Source organism: Schistocerca serialis, chromosome 9, assembly GCF_023864345.2.
Source record: "Schistocerca serialis cubense isolate TAMUIC-IGC-003099 chromosome 9, iqSchSeri2.2, whole genome shotgun sequence".
Lineage (NCBI taxonomy): Eukaryota > Metazoa > Arthropoda > Insecta > Orthoptera > Acrididae > Schistocerca > Schistocerca serialis.
The window spans coordinates 80,284,540-80,301,073 of record NC_064646.1 but is presented as its reverse complement, the minus strand read 5'-3'; positions in this window follow the sequence as shown (position 1 = coordinate 80,301,073).

The following is a 16,534-nucleotide window of genomic DNA, read 5'->3' as shown; positions in this document are numbered from 1 at the left end:
TATTGGTGTTGTTTTGATAAAACCACTTTACTCGTAAAGCCCATCTCACCTTGTCGAGACCCGTGTTGACTACCGGCAACTATAATGCGCACGAATGCCTGTGTTTCAGCCCTACGTCACCGTACCAGAGGTCGACGCCTAACGACAAGTGATGAGACGAACACCGCTGACAAAGCAAATCCTGCAGCGCACAATCTGGAGATCATTTCTATGAAGCTGGCTGCTCATATGGTAAACAGTTTTCCGTCTACACTGGCTGAAGTTTAATTATTAATACCCCTGCATAATTCTATTTGATGTAATTGAAACATTTTTACAAGCTGAAAGAAATTCGACGTGCTTTTGAAAAACGTCAGAACGTTTTGGTTCAAAAAATGGCTCTGAGCACTATGGGACTTAACATCTGTGGCCATCAGTCCCCTAAAACTTAGAATTACTTAAACCTAACTAACCCAAGGACATCACACACATCCATGCCCGAAGGAGGATTCGAACCTACGATCGGTCACGCGGTTCCAGACTGAAGCGCCTAGAACCTGAGAACGTTTTCCTTGGTGTGATGGTCAGTGCTCTCTTGCTTTACTATGTGCAGTAAATACGCGCAAGTTTTAGAGAAAAATGACGGCGACTCCCTGCGAAAGAAAACACTGCTGTGCTAATCAGTTCCAAGTCCATCCACCAAGTGACATCAGAGGAAAAGAAACAAAAGATAGGCAATCAGGAGGGCAAATAATTAAACGAGAGTTCCATTAGGTGGCGCATGTTCTGTAACTGCCAATCCTCCGCCAGTCGTCACAATCCTTCTGTTATGAAAAGCTTTTCCGCAGCTTCCTGTTGCAACGTGGGACCCGCGGCGTGGCTAATGATATCTTACGCGAACGGGGTCGGAGTTGTGTAACAGCCGGTTTGGATGTCTGCAGACATCGGGACAGTCCGAAAGGTACAATTAATCCTCATTAGCCGATGACGAAAGGCGGGGAGTAATCAGTCGTTGTCTGAGCAGGACGAAGATAACGAGAAAAAAAAAGGATGCCTCGCCGCATTGTGACACAATTTTACTAGGGAGTAATTGCGTAAAAGTGCCTTCCCAAATCGTTTAATTGAAACAGCGCCTTTTAAGCTGACGCAACGGTAGGAGAGACGGAAGGTTGCGAACGTGCAGCCGACCCTTGTAAGGGCCGGCAGTATCAGAAAGGCGACGCTACACAAACGGAACTACTTTTATTTAGTGTGTATCGTCAGCGACTGACCTACATAGCGACCGGGCGGGCGTCTACTGTGGCTCGTCGTAAACGCGGGGATAAATAAGGCGACGTGCCGGTGGCCGTCGCACAGCAGAAAGGCGACGGAAGCCGCCGCTGTAAACAGTCCCGCGAGGCGCGGCAGTGGCTCTGCACGGTCGCAGTTTGCGCACGCGGCGGGCAGGCCGAGGCGTCACGCGACATGTCAGCCACGTGTGTCTCGCGCCGCGCCCTCCGTGCTAAATGTACTGCCCGCTACGGTCTCGATGCTCGCTTGTATTAGCTAGGCCGATGATACGTTTTGCTCCTCCCAAAATAACATATCACCGACTGCTACTAAGTGAAATCACTTTTATTTCCCTACCAGTTTCGATCAAAACGATAACCCACAGGTTCAGAAACAACACTTTAGCATCCCTATGTGTAAACAGTCACGAGTTCGGAAAAGACCGTTCTGTACCGAATAAGTTAGAGAATAAGATAGAGAAGATCCAAAGAAGAGCGGCGCGTTTCGTCACAGGATTATTTGGTAAGCGTGATAGCGTTACGGAGATGTTTAGCAAACTCAAGTGGCAGACTCTGCATCGCGGTGTAGCTTGCTGTCCAGGTTTCGAGAGGGTGCGTTTCTGGATGAGGTATCGAATATATTGCTTCCCCCTACTTATACCTCCCGAGGAGATCACGAATGTAAAATTAGAGAGATTCGAGCGCGCATGGAGGCTTTCCGGCAGTCGTTCTTCCCGCGAACCATATGCGACTGGAACCGAAAGGGAGGTAATGACAGTGGCACGTGAAGTGCCCTCCGCCACACACCGTTGGGTGGCTTGCGGAGTATAAATGTAGATGTAGATGTAGAAGTTACAGTATTGGAAATCAGTATAAAGCCAGAATTACTAGGAAGGTAATACATGGTGTTTATAAATGAATATCGTGGTTTTAAAGCTTTATAATATTTATTACATTAAACTTACAGTTATAAATGACATGTCAAATGAAAGAGCAACTCAAACAGTTTTACCAAGAACCTTATAAATGTTCAACGTGAACACCATTTGTCACACGGCACACATCAAGTCTATAGCCGAGCGCTGGATAGGCCGCAAGGGGCCCAATGACAGGGCCTGCTTTGCATGGCCTCCACGTTCACCCGACCTAACGCCATGCCATTTTTTCCTTTGGGGCTTCATCAAGGATCGTGCGTACGTGCCTCCGCTACCAGCAGAGCTCCCTGAATTAAGGAACCTGTTGAAGCAGCTGTTGCTACAATCACTGAAGAAACACTTATCAACGTTTGGGAAGAACTCGGCTGTAGACTTGATGTGTGCCGTGCGGCAAATGGTGCTCACATTGAACATTTATAAGGTTCTTGGTAAAACTGTTTGAGTTGCTCTTTCATTTGACAATCAATTTATAACTGTAAGTTTAATATAATAAATATTATAAAGCATTAAAACCCCGATATTCATTTATAAACACCATGTATACAACGTCAGAAGTATACATGTATCGAATTTATTATGAAATTAGTAGATACATGTCAGAAATAAACAATCATGATGAAATTACATAGTTTCTTTCATAACACAAGTAACAAAATTAGGCGTCTGCATTTCGTGGATGGTAATTGGTGTAAAGGCACTGACTGCCCTGCTCTGTTACTGCACTGTTAGTATGTTGTCCAACCTCTGTTCCTTCAAATTGCTTGAAAAATTCGCCATTAATTTTGTTTGGGTTTGTAGTTCTTGCTGTAAAACTGTCGGCCGCTCCTCTCGCATAGCTCTTTCTAGTTCGAATATGCATTCATTGGCCCGCATCTCGTGGTCGTGCGGTAGCATTCTCGCTTCCCGCGCCCGGGTTCCCGGGTTCGATTCCCGGCAGGGTCAGGGATTTTCTCTGCCTCGTGATGCCTGGGTGTTGTGTGATGTCCTTAGGTTAGTTAGGTTTAAGTAGTTCTAAGTTCTAGGGGACTGATGACCATAGATGTTAAGTCCCATAGTGCTCAGAGCCATTTGAACCATTTTGCTTTCATTGCGAAAAATACGCCTTGCAAATATTCCCCAAAGGTTTTCTATGGAGTTCAATCCTAGGTTACGTTCAGTCCAGAGCAGAACATCGATACTTTTATCTTCAAACCACTTTTTGGTTGCGGAGAAACGTGCACAGATGCATTATCTTGTTCAAACATTAGACTTTAGTCACGTAGGTTCCCATACATTCTTATCCATTCTGTCTCTAGCATCTCACATGTACATATTAAGAGTTCATTCTAGTGTTCACTCAAACAATGCGTGATTTATCTTTAGTGCAGAATGCTCCCCAAATCATTACACTTGCACCACTAAAATTTATGCTCATTCTTATCTGCTGCTCTGTTCTCACATAATGACAATCGCAATGAAATCCATCCGGACCATCTAAATTAAACTACTTCTTCTCACTGAAGCTCACTTTATCCCATTTTCTAAAAACGATAAATGTTTAGTATAAACTGTAAACGAAATAACAGAAGCCTAATTCATTGATTTAGTATTCAAAACTTATGTACATGTCGTGATGGTAAAAACAATGTTCATTTCACTAACCGCCATAGGTTGGTATTCTAATTGTACGTTATTGGTGTCTAATTAGCATTTTACACGTCTTCGAAGAGTCCATATAGGTAAGGCTCAAGTACTGACAAATATTTGCTTACATGTGAGAACGATCTAAATAGCAAGCTCAGATTAAAGAAGTTATCAGACGGAATATTGCGATGTTTCGCTATACGCGTTCCTGTATGACCGCCTCCTCAGCATATCCGTGAACGGCGCAGCTAGACTGTTAAAAGTGCCGCTTGGTATGCGAATCACAAGCAATTTTGTGATACTGAAACGTACAGAGAATAAATAAAAACTATGGTACGGAATCTTGCCTTTCCCGGGCAATGTGTGTACAGACTGAGCTATTAAGGCACTAGTCAAGCCCTACGCAACATATTTCCTTCAGTCAATGCTTCTCTCCTCTTTTCCGAACTTCATATGAGCTCTCCTGTATACCTAGCGGGCCCAGCACTTTTGGAAGGGTGGATACAACGGAAGAATGGTCTCGTCAATGCCTAGGAGACTTTTTTAAAAACAGCTCTCACGCCGCTACGGAGTGAAAGCCTTGCCCTGTATAGAGATAAAAAAAGTAACGTAAAGAGGCAGAAAACGCCTAGAAACACTGGGGGATCGAGTCCTTACTCCAAATCGAATGCTGCGGACGGGTGCAAACTAACAAGGGGAGGCCGCCAATTGTGAAATTCAGATTCGATTCATACTGCACATAATAAAAGCTCATGCTCAGAGGTGTTATGTGGCAAAGCACCAAGATGCACTTCTCAGCCGTTGTCGAGAAAATCGACAGTTAAAAGAAACCGTTGCGGTGAAATACTCTCGACGATTAATAATTCTCTACAGCGTCGTGGCGCAGCGTTAAGCGCTCGGGTTCGTAATCCGAAGGTCGCCGGATCGAATCTCGCACTATGCAACCTTGTTTTTTAGTATTTGTTTTTTATAATTCCCGGCAATCAGTTGCAACAATTATGCATATAATAAGTTGTTGAAAGTCGTTTGTCGTGGAAAAACTGGCGACTTCGAACATCATTATGTTTTCCTCAAACAAAGTTGTATTTCACAAATGTTATTAATTATCTTCATAATGTTAACCACGTATAGTTAACGGAAGACGTAGAAACGATATTCCGAAACGAATACGTATAGCGTAAGTCAAACGTTCGAATTAGAATAGAGACCCCACGAACACAAATTTGCTGTGGCAGGTATGAAATATAAACTCCGTTACCCGCTCGTTACACTTGAATGACACATGTTGAATGGGCCGAAACGAGCCGCCGCATAACAGCGTAGTTGCCTGCTAACTTCGAAAGAAGGTAGATGCGGTCCCTAGCGCAATTTATAACAGTGTCGAAAATCAGTGCGGACGGGAGAGCTTTGGTACACCCTGTTAAAAAAAAAACGGAAAAATGGAGGCGGTACAATTGGAGAGCGATCCGCCTTCACCAACATGCATAAGCAATTCATTAATATAAGCAATTCATTAATACTTTATATATATATATTTGAATTACAAAAAACTAATAATAAAAAAAATTACATGGCCCGAGATTCGATCCGGCGACCTTTGGATTACGAACCCGAGCGCTTACCGCTGCGCCATGACGCTGTATAAAATTATTAATCGTCGAGAGTATTTCACCGCAACGGTTTCTTTTAACTGTCGATTTTCTCGACAACGGCTGAGAAGTGCATCTTGGTGCTTTGCCACATTACACCTCTGACCATGAGCTTTTATTATGCGGAGTATGAATCGAATCTGAATTTCACAATTGGCGGCCTCCCCTTGTCAGACAAGTCGACGTTTGAAGCGAAGAGCTCCGACAGCAGTTTACGTCGAGACGTCAGCAGGGCGAGGCACCTGTTTTCCCAACTCCGGACGCTGCGCCGGGACGTGTGAAGTGCAGTAAGGACAGGTGCGGCTGTTGCCTGTGGGAACGGCGGGGGTCGATCGGCGTGTGCTGATAGCGAGCAGGGCATCGCAGCCCGCCGGCTGGTTCTGCTGTGGGCCGTCATTGTCTGCGCAGCCGCCGCGTTTCCGGCTTGCCTCATTCCGTGGCCGCAATTATTCCCAGGGCCCGTAATAAAACGCTTGCGGCAATGCGTCAAGAAAGCGTGCGAAATCTTTCTCATTACGCTGCCATCGCCGCAGATTTTCAGTTCCTTTATTCGTTTCATTTCTTTTCTCACCCCCTCTCCCCTCACCCACACTACTACCTTTTTTTCTTCCATTGCCTTTGCGGTCCCAAGCGCTGTTGTAGAACAATTGTCGAGAGCCGCTCGGGCGACATCGTAAAAACATAAGAATAATTTCGTGTCAGATCTGCCCTGCCTTGTGGTCATGGCGCAGGGCGGTGGCCCTTTTGGAGACATTGTTCCACCCGGACGTTTTGATTGGTCGGGACGAAGCAATTTGCTCGCTTCCACTGCGAGCGGAAAAGTGCTTGCCTGTGTGGCCTTCACGGAGATACCTTAGTCGGGCCATAAGGAAAGAATATTACTGTGTGGTTCATGCAGCCATTACAGCCAGGGTTGTTTCCATAAAGCAACGATACTGACTCACAAATCGGTACGGATTTAAGTTATTGTGTACTTCACTTGCATGACAGTAGCAACATTTCCTTTATAAAACTGAGTCTTCCCACACCTATAGTTATTGTCCAAATGCTACGAGACCCATAATGCTGTAGCCTACGAGAGCAGTAAAACTTGATGTGAACACTAGAGAACCGTAAAACATTTAATGGAATGACTTTCGGAGAAGTTGCTGCAACGATAATTGCGGTATAGATGAGCAAATGTAGCGGAATGTGGTGTTGAAGTTTCCAAACAAGGAGCATCATAGAAATCACACAGATAATTGTAGACTTGAAAGTTTTCGTTTCATAACAAGCGGAAAAATAGGAGCGTGCTCTGCAACTAAACTGAATGGAAGAAGAAGAAGAATGACACATTGTAATGCACGTCTCCACCTATGGTATAAAAATGAAGAAAATGTCAGGAGGAGATTCGATGGCTTGTTACAGAGTTATGATGTAATTTTAATTTATTCAGCTTGTTGCCCAATTATCTTTATTTAACGGAAAATACTTCACAACAATGAAAAAGTCTGTAATACAACACGAAACACAAAACAATGCAAAAACCCTCAAACAGACGCAAAACTAGTGTAATTGGGTAGCTGTCGATGGGAGAACGTTGAGCATAGCTCTGCCATTGCATTCTGTGAAGCCGTACGTGAGGTTCATTTTGAAAAACTCTCCACCTGTAAATCTATCAGTACTGCTATGTTAACGAACTAACATAGCGAGAATAAAAAATATAGACCTGAGCAGTGCTTAACGCAATCTCGAGGCAGAAGAGTAAAGCGGGTTTCACTGTTGTCAGCGTGCACCACGATTGAATGGAACATGTGTTTTTCCCAACAAGGCACACCGCGCCACCGTCAACATTTGCAGTGTTATGCAGATATTTTCAGTGCAACACAGGGATAAATGAAGAAATCAAACAAAATGCAATTACTATGGAACATGCCAAGGGAGGACATGGCTCCTTTGCACCAAAATACCCAGAAAATATCCCTGAACAACCTCTGAAATTTTGTCGGTGGAGTTTTGGTTCGCCCTGATGTTTCAAAGTTGTCGACTGTAATAATTTTTAATTACTGAATGCTATTTCTTTTATTAAGAACGATATATAATTCTACCTGTTTTTTAAAGGTCTGTTTTATATATATATATATATATATATATATATATATATATATATATATATATATATATATATATATATATATATGACGTTTTTAATTAATAGACGGCATTCGATCACTAAACGTTACTACAATTGACAACTTTCAAACTACTGCCAAGTTTGTTACTTACAAAATGCATTCTACTGTTATAATGTCAAAAAATGAGAGACTAAAATTGTTTAAGATAATCTTCTTTTTGGACTATGCTAGTCACGGAACTACTTTTAGGGAGAATTCCTACTCCTCGCTCTGAAGATCTTAAATCTCAGTCTCTGTATTAACAGGTGGCAAATGAGAAATTATTTTCAGTTTGCGAAATTACGAGAAACACTGCCGTAACGGGGAAGCGGAGGCGGAGAGGACGAACACCGATGGCGCAACGGCATAGAATGGATTAGGTCGTCGTTTTCTTAAGTGATGCAGCCGGCCGTTCTCTGCTTTAAAGACGTCACGGAAAACTTAATCAGGGCGTCCGAACAAGTCTTTGAATACTTATCCAATCGAAGCTATGCCACAACTGGTGTGCCACCTCTATATAATGGAGTCGACGAAATAATATGTCTGAGAGTAGTGGCACTGATGCCAGCTTTCAACTGCGAAACACAAACGGTTGTAGGCGAAAACAGTAATGACGCATACAAGATCTCGTTACGTGATAGAGGTAGACGCACGATGGAGACTGAGACGCGCCAAGCCTATTGCAACCGTTTGGGATCTTCTTTCGCTGACTTTATTTTAGGTCGTATTCAAGGTAGCCATTGAGGGGGGGGGGGGTGTACATTCAGGGTACATAAGAATGTTTGATATATTCAGTAAAAAGATATGATCTGCAGTAAACACGGTAACATACAATATGTGGGAAGAAATGGAAGACCAAGGGAGAACTGCACGGATTAAAAAGGCTGTGAGGCAAGGATGCAGTCTTTCGGCCCAACTCTTCAGTCTATACATCGAACTAATAACGGAAATAACAGTAATGTCTAAGACTAGGATTAAAAGTCATGGTGAAATGATATCAATGATAAGTTTCGGCGATGATACTGCTGTCATCAGTGAAAGAGGGAAAGAAGTGCAGCACTTCTGAATGAAATTACCAGTTTACGAGTACAGAACATGGATTTTGAGTAAACGCAGGAAACACGGAACTGGGGACAACGTAGCACACGAAGTAAAGGAATTCAGCTACCTTGAAAGCAAAATAACGCATGACAGACGAAACAGGAGGATGTAGGAAGCAGAGTAGCACAGATTAAAATGTCATTCCTCGCTACCAGTATGAAACTTGAGTTTTAGTTTGAGGAAGAAATTTCTGAGAATGAGCACATGGAGCGCAGCATTGTACTGAACTGAGTCGCAGATTTTACGAATACCGGAGAAGGGAATCGAGGCGTTTGAGTTCTGGTATTAGAAAGGGCTGAGGAAAATTAAGTTGACTGATATGATAAGAAGCGAGATGGTACTCTGGATCGACGAGGAAAGGAAGATGAGACAGGATCATACAAAATTAGACACGCAGGCATATGGTTCAAATGGCTCTGAGCACTATGGGACTTATCTGTGGTCATCAGTCCCCTAGAACTTAGAACTACTTAAACCTAACTAACCTAAGGACATCACACACATCCATGCCCGAGGCAGGATTCGAACCTGCGACCGTAGCAGTCCCGCGGTTCCGGACTGAGCGCCTAGAACCGCGAGACCACCGCGGCCGGCACGCAGGCATAACTACTACGATACTAGACGGGGCCACACAGGCCAAAAACTGTACAAGAAGACACACTGGAATTCATCTAGGGAATGATACTGTGTTAGTCTGAGCTGAAGGCATCGGCACCGGGAGAGAAGTCGGGACGAGCAGCATCGAACCAGTGAGACGACGGTGTTGAACTTGGTGAAGGTCACAAGCAAAACGACGCTGGTACTGAACGCCAGAGCAGGGCAGACTGCCGTTAGAGAAGAGGCGAGGTGGGGGAGGGGCGTGGGCGCCCCCGCTTCGCGGCAAGAGTTTCGTGAGCCGCGGGTAGTCCGAGGCGCGGCCCGATTGAACGATATTGATTCTTGGCGCTGCCTTGCCTTGCCTTGCCTGTAATTTTATCGTGGCGTGATCCGTCGGCGGAGCGCACTCACTCACACAGGCACGAATGTACACGGACGCTGAAACACACGTAAAACACTTTGGCGGGGCCCGAAACACGGAAGGCGCCTCGCGACATTCTAGAAGACACTGGTCGTGCACTAGGGTAGCATGTCAACGGTCTCTAAGTCGGCACTCTATACTATTATCACAGAATAACTTGTGACATATCCAATATTTCTCGTTGTATGCGCGATAGCCGAAGTTTCACTCCACGTAAGTTTCTAACTACCGTATTCAGCCCAGTATTCACCTAGGTGGATGTGATAAACTGCCTAAAAGCCACTCCCAGGTTGGACGGCTCACCAGGCCACGTCGTTAATCCGCAAAACGGATTCGATCCGGGGCAGGTTCGCCTCCCAGAATCCCGGTGGCGGCAGATTAACGAGCTCGCCTGTGGGTGTGTTCAGTCTAAACCACAACACTGGTATCCTTATTGACACACAAAGTCGTTTTCTAGACTGTTCTTCAAAATTTTTTCTGGGCACTTCTCAAATACAAACAAAATTTATTTTACCGCAAGAAGTTTCACGCAAACGACGAGCTTTGTAAATTAGATGTAGCGTTAAAGATGAAATGTACTTACAACGATGCAAAAAGACCTGATACTATTTACTTACACCCTAAATAGTCCTCTTCTTGTCACCGGAACGAAAGCAGCGTTACCTTCCGTGTTCAGGATTGTTCCCAACCGATATGTTGTTAGTTTTTGTGTTTAGCGCGTTATCTTACGGAATGATGTCGTGCAGATGGGCAAACTCGACGACTTAAACCGGAAATTATTTACAGAGTCTGCTTCGTTTTGACGTTCTTAATTTACATATTACTCCCAGAAATAGTGAATGGAATGAAAAATTTGACACTTATCTCACATTTTTCATTCGTTTGTTCACAGCTTCAGTGGCTGTTCACAGCTTCAGTAGCTGATGTTAAGACAGTAGGAATACTTGTATTACTCGCGTACGACTGTTATCGAACAACACTATTGGCCGTTTAGCAGCGGAACAGATTTGTGGAAAATTTAACACCCGCAGAGCCGAAAATTCTCCGGGGCATGAAACCGCAGCCCGAGAAAATCTGGACCGAAGTCTGCCGTTTAAGACGCGCTGGCGGCCTCTGTGGAGCGTCCGTGAACTGCGGCCAACAACAACGGTGTCCTTACGGCGCCTTTCTTGCGACGCGCCATCTCCCCGCTTCTGTTTGCAGTGAGTGCCGGTAATTGAATCGATCCAGGTTTGTTTCCCGGCGTCTCCTGCACGCTTTTCCGTTCTTCCTCGCTCCCCCTCCCCGCGTCCTCCTCCAGGTGACAACATTTCCTCCCTCACCTTGCCACGAGCGGAGGAGCAGCGAGTAATTAACCCTGTATATGTCACTGGCAATGCCTAGCGTTTATTAACGCTTCTCCCTCCACATCCTCAGGAATGGTCTTGCGACATTATGGTAAGAAAGAGTGTTGCACCCAGCGATAGTGTACCTAGGAACACATGACTTTTTTTGGTAAGTACTTCAGTCTAGTAACTGATTTCAGGATCACACGAAGGAACACGCTAGTGACCACCATAAAAAGTTTCCGCTATTTTCCACAGTATTTTTTTTCCTGGCTAGACATGAGGTTGTGTTTCGTGCAGCATTTATAAATATTTCGCGTTATACACATTTAAGTGCTATATACTACATTACAGCTATTTGGAAAACATTACTTATTCTTCAGTTACATAATTTTATGGCGACTAAAGTGCTATACGTTCTTAGAACTATTTTTATAGCACATGGACAAACAAGCCATATCTCGTCGGTAGTGCACCATCTTCTGTATTGAAACAAATGAACATCTTTTACCATGGAACATGCGGTACTCGCAAATGAACTAAAGATGTTTATCTTGAAAACGGAAATTTGTGCTACTTATTTTCCAATAGCTTATATACTGAAGCGCCAAAGAAACTGGTACAAGCATGCGTATTCAAAATGCGGAGATATGTAAAAAGGCAGAAGACGGCACTGCGGTCGGCAACGCCTATATAAGACAACAAGAGTCTGGCGCAATTGTTAGATCGGTTACTGCTGCTACAATGGCAGATTATCAAGATTTAACTAAGTTTGAACGTGGTGTTATAGTCGGCGCACGAGCGATGGAACACAGCATCTCCGAGGTAGCGATGAAGTGGGGATTTTCCCGTACGACAATTTCGCGAGTGTACCGTCAATATCAGGAATCCGGTAAAACATCGTATCTCCGACATCGCAGCGACCGGAAAAGGATCCTGGAAGAACGAGGCCAACGACGACTGAAGAGACGTTCAACGTGACAGAAGTGCATGGTAATTTTAGTAATTTCAGAAAAAGACTGGGGCACATGAAAAGTCAATGCCATCATTGGAAAATGGAATAAGAAAATATATTAAACTTCTCTTATAGGGGTTTTTGGAGGTTCAAAAATGGTTCAAATGGCTCTGAGCACTATGGGACTTAACATCTACTACTACTTAAACCTAACTAACCTAAGGACATCACACACGTCCTTGCCCGATGCAGGATTCGAACCTGCGACCGTAGCAGTCGCGCGGCTCCGGACTGAGCGCCTAGAACCGCTAGACCACCACGGCCGGCGTTTTTGGAGGCGAAATTGTGATAAGTGTACGAAGGTACAACAGTCTCCCCTAATGTACCAGAGGTTGAAAATATCGCTACAGTTGTAAGGTTCTTTTATTTAGAACACGACCGCTTTCGGGCTCTTACACGCCCATTATCAGGTGTTATACTGAAAATAGCATGACACCGGAGATAATAATAGTTTTTACATGCAGTAATACACATAAAAAGCAAAAAAATCCATATAACATTTTAGAAACTACCGGTCGGGCTAGGTGCTGTAAAACTTAAGTCAATGGCAAAGTGACTCCCCTAATGTTCTTGTGGCCACAGCATACGCAACCAAGGCTCTGAACCTAGTTACAAGTATTATCCCCATTAGCTCCACAGGTTTGTCACAGAGAAAAGAAGATTTCGATTTATCTACCACATTCCCGATGAAACCAATATAGAATATCATGGAAGATGGACAGCTGAATGTTAACGATCGTCTTAACCCCTGGAGCAGTAGGCAACCATGCGCTGCTGGGTAGGGATATTAGTCACAACTGGGGTGACTCAATCAAAAAAGCAATCGTTCTGTTAAAAAATCAACTATCCGACTAAATTATCTTTCCAGTATTTTCTTTCCAATTCTTTGTCCTTTCTTGAATCTCAGTGAAATCCGCATTGCGATAAGGATTATCGATTTTTTTTTAAAAAACACTCAGTACTCAGACGCAGTTTTATGCATCTTTTTACCACGAACAGCATGATGGATCAATGGTTACGACACAGAACTCGTAATCGTCAAGAATGAGATCCTAATGCCCGCCCGGCCACCAGATGTCAATTTCCCTAAAATTATTAGCGCGAATACTAGGATGGTTCCTTTGGAAAGGACACGTCCTATTTTCTTTTCGCTCTTCGTCCAATCTGAGATTGTCCTTCGCCTGTAACTAACTCGACGTCATGTGATGTCAAGTCCAAGTCTTCCGTTTATCCTTTACTGTGCAGTAAACTTGATGTCTGTGCAATCCCAATGGTTAAGAGCTGAATTTCCATAGCTGTGTACGCTGTCAGTCATCCTACTCTACGACGTGGAACACCGCTCATCGTTTCGACGGAGAAGTGCAGCACTAGTGAGCGCAGGACGCTGGTGTGGTAAATAGCCGATGATTGACTTGGTCAATGGGCAGTCTTCAAACGAAGTCGGATTAGAATTCACCGTGCAGGCGATGCCGTGTTATTTATCGATGGAGCATTATATTGGTTAGGTAACGATGGAGTATATTTTTGAGGAGTAATGTAAATAAAGGTGTCCTCAATCAGGAGGTTGGTTTGCACATTGCAGTGCTTTACTAGGCACGGTCCTATTGCCGTCGGTACGTCCTTCCCCCCGACCCTACACTGAACTGATTTAACTAGGCATTTGTAGGGTGACCAACAGTTTAATGTGCACTCCGAATCACAGTCCAACTAAACGCGTGGAACAAGGCATGCACGACAGAAAAACGGTCTTGGAACAGACTGAGAAACGATCTGTAGACCCTTACTTTTGAAGTCTGACAACCACTTTTTTATTTTCATACTCAAAATTCTTGACTTTTTCAATTATACCGGGTGATCAAAAAGTCAGTGTTAATTTGAAAACTGACTAAGTCACGGAATAATGTAGATAGAAAGGTAAAAATTGACACACATGCTTGGAATGACATGAGGTTTTATTAGAACAAAAAAAAAAAAAAATAAAAATAAAAAAAAGAAAAAAAAAATACAAAAGTTCAAAAAATGTCCGACAGATGGCGCTTCATCTGATCAGAATAGCAATAATTATCGTAAGAACGTAAGACAAAGCAAAAATGATGCTCTTTACAGGAAATGCTCAATATGTCCACCATCATTCCTGAACAATAGCTGTAGTCGAGGAATAATGTTGTGAACAGCACTGTAAATCATGTCCGGAGTTACGGTGAGGCATTGGCGTCGGATGTTGTCTTTCAGCATCCCTAGAGATGTCGGTCGATCATGATACACTTGCGACTTCAGGTAACCCCGAAGCCAATAATCGCACGGACTGAGGTCTGGGGAGCTGGGAGGCCAAGCATGACGAAAGTGGCGGCTGAGCACACGATCATCACCAAACGATGCGCATCTGTCGGACATTTTGTGAACTTTGTTTTTTTTTCTTTGTTCTAATAAAACCCCATGTTATTCCAAGCATGTGTGTCAATTTTTACCTCTCTATCTACATTATTCCGTGGTTTATTAAGTTTTCAAATTTATACTGACTTTTTGATCACCCGCTATTTTGCTGACATGTTTCAGAGGTTTTTTATCTTACCTCAGTATTTAATCGTTCTCCCTGAAGGAGAATAATTAATGTATCATAAACTTCGTGGTTACTGTAGTCCAAACAAGAGCAAACAGAATGGTTCAAATGGCTCTGAGCACTATGGGACTTAACATCTGTGGCCATCAGTCCCCTAGAACTTAGAACTACTTAAACCTAACTAACCTAAGGACATCACACAACACCCAGTCATCACGAGGCAGAGAAAATCCCTGACCCCGCCGGGAATCGAACCCGGGAAAGCAAACAGAAATATTCTCTGTACTAACTGACATGATGGTAGAAGACTGGAGGCACTAAGTCGCTGCGAGTTATCTGGATAAACCGCGGGATGCGTGAGTCAGGATGTCCGAAACGAGAAGCTTGAGTCAGAATGTCCTCCGAATGACGGATTAGGAACCTTGGCATACGAGCGCAACGTCCACACCGGGCGCCGCATCGCTGGGCAGATCCGCAGCTGTTACTCGGCGTTGTGTGCTGGCACGTCAGTTGACGCTGACGCCGCAGCCTCAACTACTGACACTGGACCACAGTGAGACAGCTTCTGTTTGCCGCTACGACTTGGCTACACGCGTTGGGCATTCGCACAGGGCACTCTTCTCTTACCGTGCCCCTCTAACACTGGACATCACGCGACGCGAACATAGTGCGTCTGAACTTGGCAGGCCACGGCGGGGCGCATGGCGGAGGGTGCGCGGCGCTCCAGACTCGCCTCCAGTCGGAAGCCCGTAGTGCCGAGCCGCCGACGGGTCCCATACGGCGCGGTCGGATCGGGCGGGCGGCTTTTATCGGTATTTTTGGAGCCGCGACGGCTCTTGTGCGGCAGATGTAAGACCTCAGAGGGGGCGGTGTTGACGCCGCCGGCCGCACGGCGGTCCTCGGACACTATTATTAACTCGGCGCCAGTCGGTAAGAGCGCCGCGGCGGATTAAAGAGTCGGCCGAGAGGGGTGGATCCGGCAGCTGGATGGAGCCTGCGGAACGCAGCCCTTTCGTAGGCTCGGATCTGCGCAAACGCACAAGAAAACCAATTGTCTTACCAGGTGCGCTCTTGCCGGAGTAGGATTAGGCTGGGTGCATATATACAAGTTTCAACCGAACAACTGTTAAAGTTGCGAGGGGAAAGGTAATGGGACGCTATTGACGTGGGCTTGCAATCGACGCGATAGTTGACAGTAAAGTCACATAGCTTGACATAAAAATCATAAAACGCCATCGAACATATTTAGACCGGGCTACGACCGAACAATCGCGCAACTATCCGTGTACCGCTCGATCAGGTTTTACCTCTATAACGGGCATCAGAAATTTGATAATTTCTTCATTTTGTCCGTCTTAGTTGCATTAATATGCAATTTTTACTACAGTGGTTACCGGTTTCGGGCTGACACGCCCTTTCTCAAACCTGTTGTTATTAACCTTAATTGGCCGGCCGCTATGGCCGAGCGGTTCTAGGCGCTACAGTCTGGAACCGCGCGACCGCTACGGTCGCAGGTTCGAATCCTGCCTCGGGCATGGATGTGTGTGATGTCCTTAGGTTAGTTAGGTTTACGTAGTTCTAAGTTCTAGAGGACTGATGACCTCAGCAGTTAAGTCCCATAGTGCTCAGAGCAATTTGAACCATTTTTATTAATCTTAATTAGTCATACAGTATGGCGCCGAAAGGCACGAGTAACTTCTGTACAGAAAGTCAAAACGCACGGAAGTTATTCGTGCCTTTGGGCATCACAGTATGACCAGTTACGGTTAATAGCGTGTGTGGTATGCGAATGGGCGCGTCAGCACTGCGACAAAAATTGTGTATTCATGCAACTGAGATGGACAAAATGAAGAAATTATCAAATTTCCTCTGTACTGACCGGTTGCGGTCGTACTATCCCGTGGCGGC